General features: G+C 52.4%; 1 long non-coding RNA gene across 1 annotated transcript; it reads left to right on the top strand.

Annotated features, from left to right (window-relative positions):
• The first annotated feature begins 313 nt into the window (after positions 1–313).
• On the top strand, positions 314–14089 carry LOC113884662. The gene is made up of 3 exons (XR_003508964.1): positions 314–519; positions 3995–4188; positions 12886–14089. It is a non-coding gene; the product is annotated as an uncharacterized LOC113884662 (long non-coding RNA).
• The last annotated feature ends 213 nt before the right edge of the window (positions 14090–14302 follow it).

Genomic DNA, 14302 nt, shown 5'->3' on the forward strand with positions numbered 1-14302 from the left:
CTGTGTGCAGGGCGCCCCAAGGATACTGGACTGATGGACACTTTTTGCAGGGAGCATCAATCTCCATCTCCCAGACCTGCTACTCTGGGGTCAGGGAATAGTGGTCAGAGCCAGACTGGCCTCTGGGTGGGTGGGGGGGCGGTCTTCCCAAAGCCCCTCCTTTTTTTGTTGGGCAAACTGAGGTCTGGAGAGAGAAGGGAATTGCCTGGCTGAGCCAGCGGCGGACTCTGGGCTGAGGACCCCCGGCAGGTTGCCTTCTGTGCAGGCTTTCTGCCTGTGCTCCAATTTCCCCAGTCCTTGGAGGGGCCTGCTCTTTAATTGCAAAAGACTCTTCTGGAAGGCATCCGAGAGGGTGACTAGGGGTTGGGCTTTGCCCGTCTGTGTCCAGGCCTCTGGTGTGGACCTGTATGAATGCGTCCTTCCCTGTCGGCTGAGAGAGCCGTGTCTGAGCACCAAGACAGACACCGGACAGAAAGCAATTAAGGCCCAGACGTTCCCCAAGGAGCCATTTGCAGGCCGGTGAGGCGGGAAGATGCCTGTCTGGGGGGCGGTGGCGGTAATGAGACGAGGGCTGGCTCTGGCCCCTTGGAGCCTCCTGGCGAGGCCTGTGGACAGCACCATGGTGGGCACCGGGTCTGTGGCTCCGTAGGTGCTGCCAGCTTGGGGGCAACTGTGCTCAGCTGGGATGCAGCTCAGGATGGGCAGGGAGGGGCCAGGATGTCAGGAAACCCAGCGTATGTGACAGTTTCCTTGTGTGACTGTCCCAGAGGGAATTTCATGTCACCAAGCACAAAGCAGACCCTTCCTTACTTCATCCTGGAGGATGTTTGTGGCAGATGGGGGGCCTACTCCACATCAGGTGGTTCCAAGTGGGGCCTGGGAATGAGGAGAGGGACAGTGTCTAGTTTGGGTTCTAGGCTTGTGAGACCAAGATGAGGACTCAGGTGCCATTAAGTTTGCTGAGAGCTGATCCCTGGGAGCAGGATGACGGGGTGGGGGGGAGCGACTTGAACAGAGAAGAAGAGCTACTGTAGGTCTGAGGCTGTGATGCCTGATGCCACGGGGAAACGCAGGCTGGGGGTGGGCAGTCAGAGGGGATGATGGTGCAGGGCCAAGCCACCTGCTGGCTCCCTGCCCACTGCAGAGGTTTGCCCCAGGGGGTTGACCCTGCCCTCCTGGCTTCACTTGGCCCAGGTGGGGTCCACAAGCATGATGCGGGGCCGTGAACGATGCAGTGTGAGGTGGGGGATATCAGGGCAGCAGGGGGGCGGGGGGGTGGGAGGTCACCAGACCCCTGTTCCCAAGGCATGGCTGGGTCAGAAGTGGCTGCCTGTCTCCAGAGCATGAGGAAGTAGCTGGGCTCGGGGAGAAGAGAAGAGAGGGAGCCTGACTCTTCTATCCTGTGGTCTTATTCCCACTCCACTTCCTGTGCAGGCCATTAGCTACCCTCTAATAGCCATCATCACAATGTATTACCTTGGAAGAAGAAGTTTAAAAGGGCCATTTTTGGAAAATGTGGTCTGTGCAGCACCCCCCACGCTTCCTCCTGAGCAGGAAGCCAGCTGCACCACTAGAACATTCCTGAGAAGGGTCTCAGGAATGATTTACTCGCTGACTTCAGATTCTTCCTGAAAAACCGCAAGTTAGAAATTCAAGTTGGAATATTTTCCCCCCATAGATATTGAAACAGTAATGCCGGTTTTTAAAAGGTTGTCATGAAAATGTTGATCAAAATCCTGAAGATGAGCCCCACCAAGCCTGCTGAGATGGCTCCCAGGTTACTGGGAAGGTTTTTTTCTCCTGCTTGGTGTATCTGGGTTGGGCATTTGTGAGATGCTCCTCACCTTGGGGGAGGTGTGTGTAGATAAGCCTGTCCTCAAAATCTGGTGAATTCTCTGTGTCTCCTCGTGGTTGGCCAAGCATCCCTGAGTGTGGGGGTGTGTGGTTATCAGAGGGCAGGGTTGGGGCAGGAAGGACCCGACTAGGGTGGGGGCAGCAGATGCAGGAAACTTGTTGTAATCCAGTTGGTTAGATTCCAGCCACCAGAGCCCAAGGCAAGAACCCAAGGTCATTCCACCAATGCCCATTCAGCCTGGGTTGGTCTGGTGGTTATTGGCTTAGATGGGGACCCAGGAGGCACAGGCATCAAACTTTGAACAGCCCAAGGATGGAGGAAGATCATCTATATTCGAAGCCAGAGCTGGATTAAAACAAGACCCCATTGGTTGATGAGGGGGGGACAGTCTTAGAAAAGGAAAGGCGTCAGGAACAAGCGGACAAGCTCTGCATCAGGTCCAGTTGTGAGTACAGTACCAGCTGCAGAGACAGAAGGAGCTGGTCAGTGGCACAGGTAGCACATTTCTGGGGGGAGAGGCGGGTCTGCTCACCCTCTCCCTCCCCTGGGTGGGTGCCCAGGGCATATTTAAATACTGGGGCTGGCTTCTCCTAAGCTGATTGGACCAGACTTGATCCAAGGAGATCGTATTTTGTGGCAGGATGAGTTCATCAGCTTCATCCCTCCCAGAGTCTGGGATCGGGATCAGAGATGCATAGTGGCCCTGGAGCTGGGCAGCCACGTTTGAGTGTTTGAGCAGGTGCAGAGAAGAGGGTTCTGGAGGAGAGGGAGGAACGTAGAACCTGCTGGCCAGTGAGGGGTGATGAGAAACCGTGCAGCCATGGGCTGGGCTGGGCTGGGCTGGAGGAGGCCACTGACTTGTCCCAGCCAGCCTTGAGTCACCACGTTCCTTGCCGTAGCTTTCCACCCTTACACATTCTCAGGCCTGATACATTCTCAGGCCTCGTGTTAGAGTCCAGCTTTTATGAGCTGACTTGGTAGGCTTTGGTCCCTGGCATCTGATTCTCTCTGGGAGAGTCAGTGTCCTGGTTGTCATCAGCAGGGCAGAAGCCACTGGGAGGAGGAGCAGGTGGGGCAGGAATTGGCTGGGAGGGGTGGTCCCGCAGCCGTGTCAGACCCCTCCATGTTAGACCCATCAGTTCATCTGGGCACCATCCCCACAGAAGACAGACCAGGCTGGTGTCTGTTCATGGAGCATGACCCTGGCGTCAAGGGCACGTGGACCCCTGGCCTTGGAGAAATGGCTGAGGGTCATACATTCTGCCTGGATGGGAGTAGACTTTGTGTGGGACATAAAGAGGAAGTGAAAGTGAAAGCCGCTCAGTTGTATCCGACTCTTTGCGACCCCATGGACTATATAGTCCATGGGATTCTCCAGGCCAGAATACTGGAGTGGGTAGCCTTTCCCTTCTCCAGGGGATCTTCCCAACCCAGGGATTGAACCCAGGTCTCCCTCATTGCAAGTGGATTCTTTACCAGCTGAGCCACAAGGGAAGCCTGGGACATAAAGGGCATTTATAAAACATTTCTGATTTATTTCTCTGGCTGTGTCGGGTCTTGAGTTGCAGCATGTGGGATCTTTGTTGTAACATGTGTGATCTTTTATTGTGGCCCACGGATTCTCTAGTTGTGACGTGCGGGCTCCTGAGCATGTGGCCTTCAGTACTTTCGCTGCAGGGCTCAGTTGCCCTGCAGCATGTGGGATCTTAGTTCCCGGATCAGGGATCAAACCTGAGAACCCAGCATTGGCAGCTGGATTCTTAACCACTGGATCACCAGGGAAGTCCTAAGAAGCATTTCTGAAGTTTGAAGCTTTGTGAGAGGAAAAGGAAAGACTGTCCTGTGCTGTTTAAGGCTGTTGCATTGGTTCCAAAGGCCAAGGGTCCACTTTTGGCCTGGTGTGGGGGAAACCTTCTTCTGGAGCAGCCTACCACAGGATGGAGGCATTTGGGCACAGGGTGCTCCCTGTCCCTAGAGCTGAAAGAATGGGTCTCACAGGACATGGAAGAATGGAGCTGATGGCCTGGACTGGACCTCAATAAAAAACATCTTCACCCAGGTCCAGGACAGCCTCTAGGTGTGACCTTGAAGATGATCTTGACCAATGGCCATGACCACAGAGACTATCTTTACTTGCAGGTAGGACCTAGTCCCAGGGCAGGAAAAGCCCCTAACCATGACCTTGAAGATGAGTATGACCAATGATCGTGACCACAGAGAACATCTTCTTCCCGTGGATGGCACTGATGCCAGGGCAGGGACAGCCCCAGGAATGACCATGAACCTGAGTGTGTTGCAGGATCTTTGGGCCCTGTGACCTTCAGGACAAGCAGGTGAGGCCTCTGGTCTGGAGACCCTTGGCAGGGCTGGGGAACTCCTCCCAGGGACAAGCTTGAGGAACCACAGCGGTCATGATGTTATTTGGAGGCTGTTGTCCTACAGCTGGTGGGTGGGCGTGCGTGTGGCTGAGGGGATTTGGAGGAACAGTGGTGGTGGGCTCTCTGTGGGAGGAGGGGTGGGGTATTCTGAGTGGGGAAGAGGCACGGCGGGGGAGGTGTAGTGACCTTTTGAGCTGAGAACAGGGGAGGCCCCAGGAGGCCCGCTTTCTGTCGGGGTTACTTCCTTTTCTCAGGCTCTGGGACCAACCTCCCGGGCAGGTGACCAGTGTTCCTTAAGGGCCAACCACAGCATGCCCGCCACCTTCCCAGACTGCCAGGGAGGGCTCGAGCCCCAGGGGTCCCCGAGCCCCTCCATCAAAGCTTGTCCCAGAGCTGTGCAGCTAGAGTCCATGTCCCACTGCCTCTTATCTGCTGCCTGCAGAGGAATCGGGAAATGGGCCATTTGAGGAGCCCAGTTAAAACTATCGCGGGCACCTCTGGGGAGAGACTCATCCAGGGGAGTTTTCCAGGGATGGCAGAGCCAGCGAGGGAGCAGGAGGAGAGAGCAGAGGAGAGTCTTGCCTGGGTCCTTCCCGGAAAGGGACTTGTGCAGGCTGGGGCTATGGCTGTTTCTGGGGCAGCTGTAATCCAGCAGCTTTTTGTAATTATCTGTTAGTAATTATCTACTAAGACTTTGGTAAACAGCAGCCTGTTTAGCCATCCTTGAAGAATTAAATCATTACTTTTATTGCTCTATCCACTCGCTATTAACCTCCTAAGAGGCTTTTCTACCTCAGATCCAGGGTTTTCATTTGATGGGCTCCCAGGAGAGCATTCAAGAGGGGAGGCACTGGGGACGGGAAGACACGCATACCCCGATGTCTGCTGGAGGTGAGACCCTTGACTGTGGGGCCCCATGGGCGGCCTGTGTTACACGTCTGTGTCACACGTCTTCCGTGACTTGGCGCCCTGACCATGGCAGGTCCTTTACAGGAAGGTAGAAGCTTCTCACATGGAGCATGTCTTAAGAAGCTAAGGGCCCAGCTTGGAAGGGCCTGGAGAGTTCTGGACACAGTCAGAAGGGCTGACCTGGTCCTGGGCTGGGTGTGGCAGCAAGACAGAAGGAGGTCCTGTTTGCCCTTGGAGGGTGCGCTGAGCTCGGCCGCTTGGATAAAGGTCAGACAAGAATCAAGGACAAACATTCAGAGAGGATCTGCCCTGACTTCCCCTCCGGCCAAAGTTGCCCTTTCCTTTCTGGACATTTCAAGGGCAGCCGGAGGCCATGACCACGAAGATGAGCCCCCTGCAGCATGGGATGGGCCCTGACCTGTGGGGAAGGTCTATGGTCTGGAGGCCGTTGCTAGGGATGGAGAGTTCCTCCCAGGGGCCAGCTGGAGGAACCATGGCTGCTCATGAGGTCTCTTAGCGACTAAACGTTGTGTACAATGTTTGCTGGCCAGTGGTGCTAGGGGTAAAGAACCCGCCTGCCAACGCAGGTTAGACGTAAGAGACGCTGCTTCGATCCCCGAGTTGGGAAGATCCCTTGGAGAAGGGAAGGGCAACCCACTCCAGTATTCTTTCCTGGAGAATCCCATGGACAGAGGAGCCTGGCGAGATTCAGTCCATGGGGTTGCACAGAGTGGGACATGGCTGAAGTGACTCAGCATAGCACACAGCCCGTCTGGGTGGTGTCTGTCACCTGAGGGGATTTGGAGGGAATGATGGGGTGGGGTGTTCTGTGCTCTGAGCCGCCTCCTGGTGGGACTGTGTTCTCACCAGGACTGAGTTGCTGCACAGATGGCATACAGACCAGCCCCCAGGGCTTACCGTCAGAAGCTGTCGGGGTGGGACTGTGACTGCTTCTTTCCTCAGAGGGTCTCATGCGTGGTCAGGGGTTAGGCATTGCCCGGTCACAAGGTAGGGAGGCAGTGGGTGTCCAAGGAGTCCCAGCAGGGGTCACAAGTGGACTGACCCCTGAGTGCCTCCTGCATGCCAGGAGTTGCCCCAAGCAGGAGGAACGTAACAGTAAGGAAACCTTGATGGGCTTCCCTGTGGCTCAGCGGTAAAGAATCCACCTGCCGTTGCAGGAGACACATGTTTGATCGCTGCGTTGGGAAGATCCCCTGGAGAAGGAAATGACAACCCACTCCAGTATTCCTGCCTGGAGAATCTCATGGACAGAGGAGCCTGGCGGGCTACAGTCCACGGGGTCGCAAAGAGCAGGACACAACTTAGCGACTAAACAGCAATAGCCAGGAAGCAGCCTTCGCTGTCGCTCAGAGGCTGGTCTAGGGGAGAGGATGGTAACACACTTTGAAATAGGGCCAAGCCCAGCACAGACGCCAGACATCATCCTTGCTGATGTCCAGTAGGAGATCAGATATTCAGGCCTAATTCTCTAGCTTGCTCTGTAGACTCTGAAGGCATTATACATGAAGTGAAATGAGAAGAAATGAATGAATAGGATCAATGTAAATCTGTTTTGGAAGAGGCCATTATAATGGTTCATTCTGGAAATCCTTCTGAAGCTGAGCTTCTCCATTTTCTTTTTAACAATCAAGAAACCCTTGGTGTAGAGTGGTGAAGTATTGCAAGACCCTAAATTGGATCACAAGATTTGTTGACGGATTTTAAAATATGTGATTTAATTTACATCAAGGACTTAACAGGACTTCCCTGGTAGCTCAGATGGTAAAGAATCTGCCTGCAATGCAGGAGACCCTGTTCGATCCCTGGGTTGGGAAGATCCCCTGGAGAAGAGAATGGTAACCCACTCCAGTATTCTTGCCTGGGAAATCCCCACGGACAGAGGAGCCTGACGGGCTACTGCCCTTGGGGTTGCAAAGAATCAGACACCACTGAGTGACTAAAACTTTCACTTTCACAAGGGCTTGACAAGCAGAAAAACAGAATGATTCCCATTTTTTTTATAAATTACCTTCATTGCTAAGTTCTGTGAAATGGGGATTGTATCAGAAGATTGAGGTTGGATAGTTGCTTTGCCTTCAGAGTATAGGTTTTTAAACCTGGTGTGCATCCAAATGAGTGGTGAGATACTAAAACAAAAATACCATTGCCCCAGATCTACCCAATTCCAAACCTCTGCGGGTCCCAAATCATGTCACCTTATAGGGTGTCCCATGGAGACCTGGAGTGAGGGGCGGGGGACAGAAAGACGGCACAAAGGAGCCGTTGATGGGAAGAACGCCTGAGCCCTGCTCCCTGGTTCCAGCAGGGGCTGTCTTTGGGGGTCCCTATGGTCCAGCCCCAGGGCTCTCTTCTTTTCCACTCCCCAGCTCCTCCCTACCCTGTTCTGGTTCTGCCTTGTCTCCTCCTTGGGCTACTCTGGGTCCCAGGCTGGGACACCTCATTCTTTGGGGGGAGCACACCCCAGACAAGCCCATGGGGAGGGGCCCTCCAGGATAACCATGCCAAGTTGTGGAGCTGAAAGCCCTTCTCTCCATCAGGTGAAGACGGGGAAGAAGGAAGGACTGAGGGGACCAAGCCTCTCCCCTGTCCTAATTACAAGGCTGCTCAGGTGACCGACACACCAGCAGGGGCGGGGTGGTGCACACACCGTGCATTTAACAGGTTGAATCTCCCAGAAGCAGGAAGGGGGTTCTTCCCACAGGGCAGCGGGAAGGCCCCTGGTTGAAAGATTATACGGCACATCTGATGGGGCGTCACTTGGAGAGCACGCTACGAGAGCCCCTGACTTCCGCTAGGCAGGACTCTCTTGCTGGCTCTGAGGGAAGCTGGGTGCCACGCTGTGAGGTGCCCTATGGAGGGGTCCCAGAACCAAGAACTGAGGGCCGTCTCCAGGCAACAGCCAATGAGGAGACCATGGATCCAACACCTTGTGAAAAACGGCACCTTGGGTGTGAGGCTCGAGTTGAACCTTGAAGTGACTGCAGTCCCCCAGCAGACACATGGTTTCCAGCCCTGTGAGAGGCCCTGAGTGAAAGGACTCAGACAAGCTGTCCCTGGGTTCCCGGTGCACGGAAACCTTGAGGCAACAGATGTTGTTGCTTTAGAGCTGCTGAGCGTGGGGTCATTTGTTACCCAGCAGTAGCTTACTAATACAGTTACCGTGAAAGGTGACAGCCTCACCTGTGTTGACCCCAGGGGAGCTGCTTGGCTGTGGTCTAGACTTGGGTCTCAGCCTACCCACTCAGCTGACCACTTGAACCCTGGTCAGCCAGGAGCCCAGAGCAGGAAGGGGGGGCCACTGAGAATATGAGGGGGGCTCCTAATACCTGCCAACTTCTGGAAAACCAAGTCAGCCTCCCTAAGACCACGGGAGATGAATGAGCCTGTGAGTGAGACCTAGGTTCAAGGGCAGGTTCTACCATCTGTATTTGTGTGGCATTCAGCAGCATTTTGAGATCTCCTGGAGGTTTGGCTCCCAAGTGGCCCTGCTGGAGCCGGGAGAGGGCCACACAGTAATCGGGGCTGAGCAACAGCATCTTCAGGAGGAGCTTGGCTCTAGGCCGTGGTGGGTGCTTGATACAGGCTTGACCCTGTAGCCGTCAGGTTGCTGAGCGTACTGTCATCCATATAGCCACTGTTGTCACAAAGTCCTTGCCGTACCCTCTTGATGCCCAGATCTAGGAGGACTTGGGGAGGATGCCTGCTCTTTGCAAATGTGTAATCACCACCACTTGGCTTGGGGGACCTCGCCCAGAAAACTTCTCCAGGATCCACCACCCCCTTGCTCCCATGCAGTCCTGCCTAGAATCCCGATGCCTCTGTTCAGCTCCCAGAAGCTCCTGCTCTCCACCCCCCGTGGGCGCCGTGGGTCTCTGCCCAGCTCTGTGCTTATTTCTTGCAGTATGAAGCGATGATTTAATTCTTGCCTGGGCTATCATTCAGCCCTAGTTCATGCTGAAGTGAAACATATTTCAGCACCCACCGATTTCCATATAGATAAAAAAAGGAAAAAAAAAAAAAGGAGAAAGGAAACAACCTCAACCAGCGTCTTCACAAACTATGCATTTGAAACGTGTTTCTTGAAGATGGATTGCTCCGTTAGGCTGCTAAGAGGTTTTTCTTGACTTGTCAACAGTTTTATCCCCCCCACAAACATTCTTGGCTATAAATTATTCATTGCCCGGTTAGTGGTTAAAAAAAAAAAAGATGCCTGGAGCTGAGGCACTTTCTTAATTCTCCCTCTGCTTTTCAGATCCAAGTTGTTTTTTTCCTTTTCACTGCTGGAAAAGTAGAAATGACTGGAATTCTCCTGAACTGGAGATTCAGGCTGGACCCAGCGAGAGGGTCGCCTTGAGCCCGGTGTAAGCTTGGCTGGAGGTGGGGGAGTCATTTATAGTCTGGGGTTAGGCAGGACACTGGGGCAATCAAATATATATGTTGAGACAGGAGATAGGTGTGTTGGGGGCTTTCTTTTTGTTCTGTTGGCAGGAGCTCTGGAGTTTCCAAAAAGCAGAGAGGAGACTTGATTCAATTCTAGGCCCAGCCATTTCAGGGCCCACAGCTGGAAAGGATCGGAGGCTTCCTCTGTTGACCTGATTCCACTCTCCTGGGGCCCCTTTCTGCCAGGAGACAGCACCCCCTTGTCTTTCTCCCTCGTGCCCACCCTCTCTTGTCCTGCACACCCCTGGACCGCCTCCCCCACCCCAGCTGACCTCCTTCTCCAACGAGGATTCTCAGCTCCCCTGCCCCCCTGTCTCTGTCCCTCCGTGGGAGATGGATGGAGGTGGTGATTTGGTTCAGCCTTCAGAATTGGGGGCCCATATTAGCTGCAGCAAAGCCTCACATTTTTGTTCAGTTGCTCAATTGTGTCTGACTCTTTGTGATCCCATGGACTATAGCGTGCCAGGCTTCCCTGTCCTTCACTGTCCCCCAGAGTTTGCTCAAACCCATTTCCATCGAGTCGGTGATGCCACCCAATCATCTCATCCTCTGTCACCTCCTTCTCCTCCTGCTCTCAATCTTTCCCAGCATCAGGGTCTTTTCTAATGAACTGGCCAAAGTATTGGAGATTCAGCTCTAGCATCAGTCCTTCCAGTGAATATTCACGGTTGAAAGCCCCACATACTGGGTGGCTTAAGACAACAGGAATCCAGCCTCTTGGTTTCTTAATTCTCTCTTTGCTTTTCAGATCCAAGTTGTTTTTTTCCTTCTTGTTGCTGGAAAAGTAGAAGTAGAAGTAGAAGTCTCTTGACTCAGAGGTTCGTGCTGGGGCCCAGTGAGAGGGTCATGTTGAGCCCTGGAGTCTAGGAGCCAGAAGTCAAGATGTCAGCATAGCTGTGCTCCCTTGAGACCCTGGGAAGGATCATTTCTCACCTCCCTCATCCCCAGTGACGGTCTGCTGTCCCTGGCCTGCAGCTGCGGTCCCCACTGTCACATGGCATCTGCCATGTGTGTCTCTGTATCCAATCTTCTCTTCTTCTAAGGACACCAGTCATGTTGGATGAAGGGCCTTCCCTGGTCCTCATCTTAGCTCCACTGGAGCCACCTGCAAAGACCCTAGTTCCAAATCAGGTCAACTTCACATGACTGAAAATATGTCAGCATATTTTCTTGTGGGGGAGGCATGATTCAATCCTTGACAGTCAGAGGAGGGAGGAGCCCCCAGTGAGACGGGGAGGAGGCCCCAGAGTAGCCAAAGGGTCAGAAGGTCAAAGACTTCCCCTCCTGGTGGGACCTCACCTTCCCCGGTGTCCTCGTGCCCCAAAGGCCCTTCTCTGGCCCTGACTGTGCGGAGGTGCCAGGCTCTGGTGTGGGTCCTTTAACGCTGTGTAGACAAGGAACATGCTGACTGCACGACTGATGCCCCTGGGGTGGAAGCAGGATCTCCCTGGGAAAGTGGCTGCCTTTGACTTTGTCCGGTGGCTAGGTCTGAGGGCACAGTGTCGGCCTGCTGTCGACAGTAGGAGTTGTGACTTGGACGTTATCTTGACACCTAATTCCCACCCCCACCCTGCCACCCACATTCTCTTGTGGCACTTGGGCTTTGCCAGGGTAACGTTTCTGGCTGGGCTTTTGGAAGGCTTCTATGCTTTGCTGCTTAATCCAGAGAGTACTGGTGAGTGGCAGCGAAACAGTCCACTGTGCCAGGGCCCTGCTGGATGAGGCAGGTGCACGTGGGGAGTGATGCTGGGTCTCAGGCTGGACCCTGGATGATTTTCCTCCCACCTGGCCAAGAGCTTTGATTTTCAGAGAAGATCTCTAGAAGCTGGGTTTATAAACACCAGGGGGTATGGGTTTAGTCGAGGGCATCCAGTGCCTGGCATCCATCACCTCTTGCCAGTCCCACTGTGGCTACCAGGTTGGGTTCCATAACGCAGACAGGAGACCTAAGAGGCAGGGGCCTGAAGGTCTCTGTCCATCTCATTGGATGTGATGGTTACTTTCTGGATCACTCACCTTTGGTTCATTTAAGTTAAAGTCAGACTAAGCAGCCTTTGATTGGAAGCCCTGGGGTTCTCTGGAACCCAGGCCACCTCTAAGCATGAAATTGAGTCTGTTTGGAGTGTTGCTGTCGTTGTTCAGTCCTAAGTCATGTATGATTCTTTGCAGCCCCATGGACCACAGCATGCCAGCCTCCTCTGTCCTCCACCATCTCCTGGAGTTTGCTCCAATTCGTGTACATTGAGTCAATGATGCTATCCAACCATCTCATCCTCATTGCCCACTTCTCCTCCTGCCCTCAGTCTTTCCCAGCATCAGGTCTTTTTCAATGAGTTTGCTTTTAACATCTGGCGGCCAAAGTATTGGAGCTTCAGTTTCAGCATCAGTCCTTCCAATGAATATTCAAGGTTGATTTCCTTTTAGAATTGACTGGCTCGATCTCCTTGCAGTCCAAGGGACTCTCAAGATTCTTCTCCAGCACCACAGTTTGAAAGCATCAATTCTTGGGCACTCACACTTCTTTATAGTCCAACTCTCACATCTGTATGTGACTGCTTGGAGAGTAGGGAACAAAACTGGTCACCCCTAAATGTCTCTGGCATGTTGATTATTTTTCGTGCTGAAAACGATTAGGGCCCAAAAGAATCAGGAAAGAAATTTACTTTCCCCCTAAGTGTCTGAAGAATTTAGATAGAAGGTCTATTATATGCATAGAGCGATCACCAGAGACATCTGCAGAGAATATGTACTGGGTGTGGTGGGGAAACATTTAGAGATCAGAGTCCACTCTATGTCCATTGTCTGTGCTTGGCCCAGCAAACATTTATTTACTAAACACTTGATTTCCCAACTGCATGTGAATTGCCCTCCTCCCTTTCAGTCTCACTCCAATACCCCCAACCCTCAGCTGTCTTTCGCTAAAGGTGGCATTTAAAGTGAGGACTTTGGCCATTTTGGTGAGTTGTTCAGTTTTCCTGGGTCTCTTCCATGTATGTGTGTGTGTGTGCGCTTCAGTTGTGTCCGACTCTTTGCTACCCAACAGACTGTAGCCTGCCAGGCTCCTCTGCCCATGGGATTCTCCAGGAAGGGTACTAGAATGGGTTGCCATGCCCTCCTCCAGAGGATCTTCCTGACTCAGGGATCGAACCCACGTCACTTATGTCTCCTGCAGCGGGTTCTTTACCACCAGTGCCACCTGGGATGCCTCTCCCATGTATACATGTTATTAAATTTTGCTTGATTTTCTCCTGTTAATCTTTCTCATGTCAATTTAATTCTTAGACCAGTCAGAAGAACCTAGACGCGTAGAGGAAAATGTCCCCCTCCTCGTCAGGGGCAAAGGGGGCTGACGGAATGGACAAGAGATGGACTGGTGTGAGCTCCTGGCCCATGGCAGTTGAGGAAGACAAGAAGAAACCCAAAGTTCTCTCGCGCACAATATTTGACTTAATTCTTACAATAGTACACCCATTGCACAGATGAGGAGACTGAGGCTCAGGGAGGCCAAGGGCCCTGCCTGGTAAGTGGTAGAGTCTAATGGACCCGAGGTTCTTGAATGAGAGAATTTCTTCTTCAGACAGGTAGCTTCCACGTCCCTCTGATCACACAGGAGTGGTGGTGGTGACTTGGTTGAAAGGATCTTTGGGAAAATGAGATTCCTTCCCAGGACTGGGATCTGATCAGAAACCTTTGGAGCTGACTGCTGGCTTCTTTCAGGCTGTCTGGGCCCCTGCTCTTGTACCACTTCAGGATGTGAGCCATACTGACAGTGGAGCTTCAAAACCCAGGATGGGGGGCCCCACCCGTGGGGCACCTGATAGGGAATGACTCAGGGCACAGAGGTGTCGCAGGGACCCGAGAGAATGGATGCTCTCCTGGGAGCATCGCGAGGCCTTCCATTCAGAGGTGGAGAGTCAAACTAGAGAAAGTCTTTCGAAGACCTGCTGTATAGCACATGGAACTCTGCTCCAAGCTGTGTGCCATCCTGGATGGCAGGAGGGTCTGGGGGGAAATGGGTACATGCATTTGTACGTCTGAGTTCCTTCACTGTTCAAGCTACCACGACGTTGTTAACTGGCTATACCCAACACAACATGTTTTTGGTGTTAAAAAAATTAAAATAAAAAAAAGAGAAGATCTTTCGAAACGAGGCTTTTTCAGGGAGCACTTGAAACCATTTGGCAGAAATCCGGACTGTTTTAAAGAGAAACAGGAGAGGCAAGATGTCCAGAAATTAATTCCATCATCTTTTCAACTGTCCAAGTCATTGAGCTTTGTTTCCATTGCATTGTTTTTTTAAGACCAGATTCTTTGAAATAATATTGCGATGAATATGAAGGTCATTGACTTTTTGTATTCTTTTTTATTAATGCAATTCATCTACCATATAGTTCATCTATTGAAAGTGCACAGCTCTAGCACAGGGAACTCTACTCAATATTCTGTAATAACCCATGTGGGAGAAGAATCTGAAAAAGAATGAATATATGAGTGTGTGTAACTGAATCCCTTTGCTGAACATCTGAAACTAACACAACATTAAAAATTGACTATACTCCAATAAAAATTTTTAAAAAAAGCTAAGTGCACAGCCTGATGGTTTTTAGTATATTCTCTGAGTTGTGCGTCCACCACAATCAATTTTAGAGGCTTCGTTGTCTTCAGAGGATGCAGCCTGGGGCAGGAATCTGAGCCCAGG

Source organism: Bos indicus x Bos taurus, chromosome 26 (assembly GCF_003369695.1).
Source record: "Bos indicus x Bos taurus breed Angus x Brahman F1 hybrid chromosome 26, Bos_hybrid_MaternalHap_v2.0, whole genome shotgun sequence".
Taxonomy (NCBI): domain Eukaryota; kingdom Metazoa; phylum Chordata; class Mammalia; order Artiodactyla; family Bovidae; genus Bos; species Bos indicus x Bos taurus.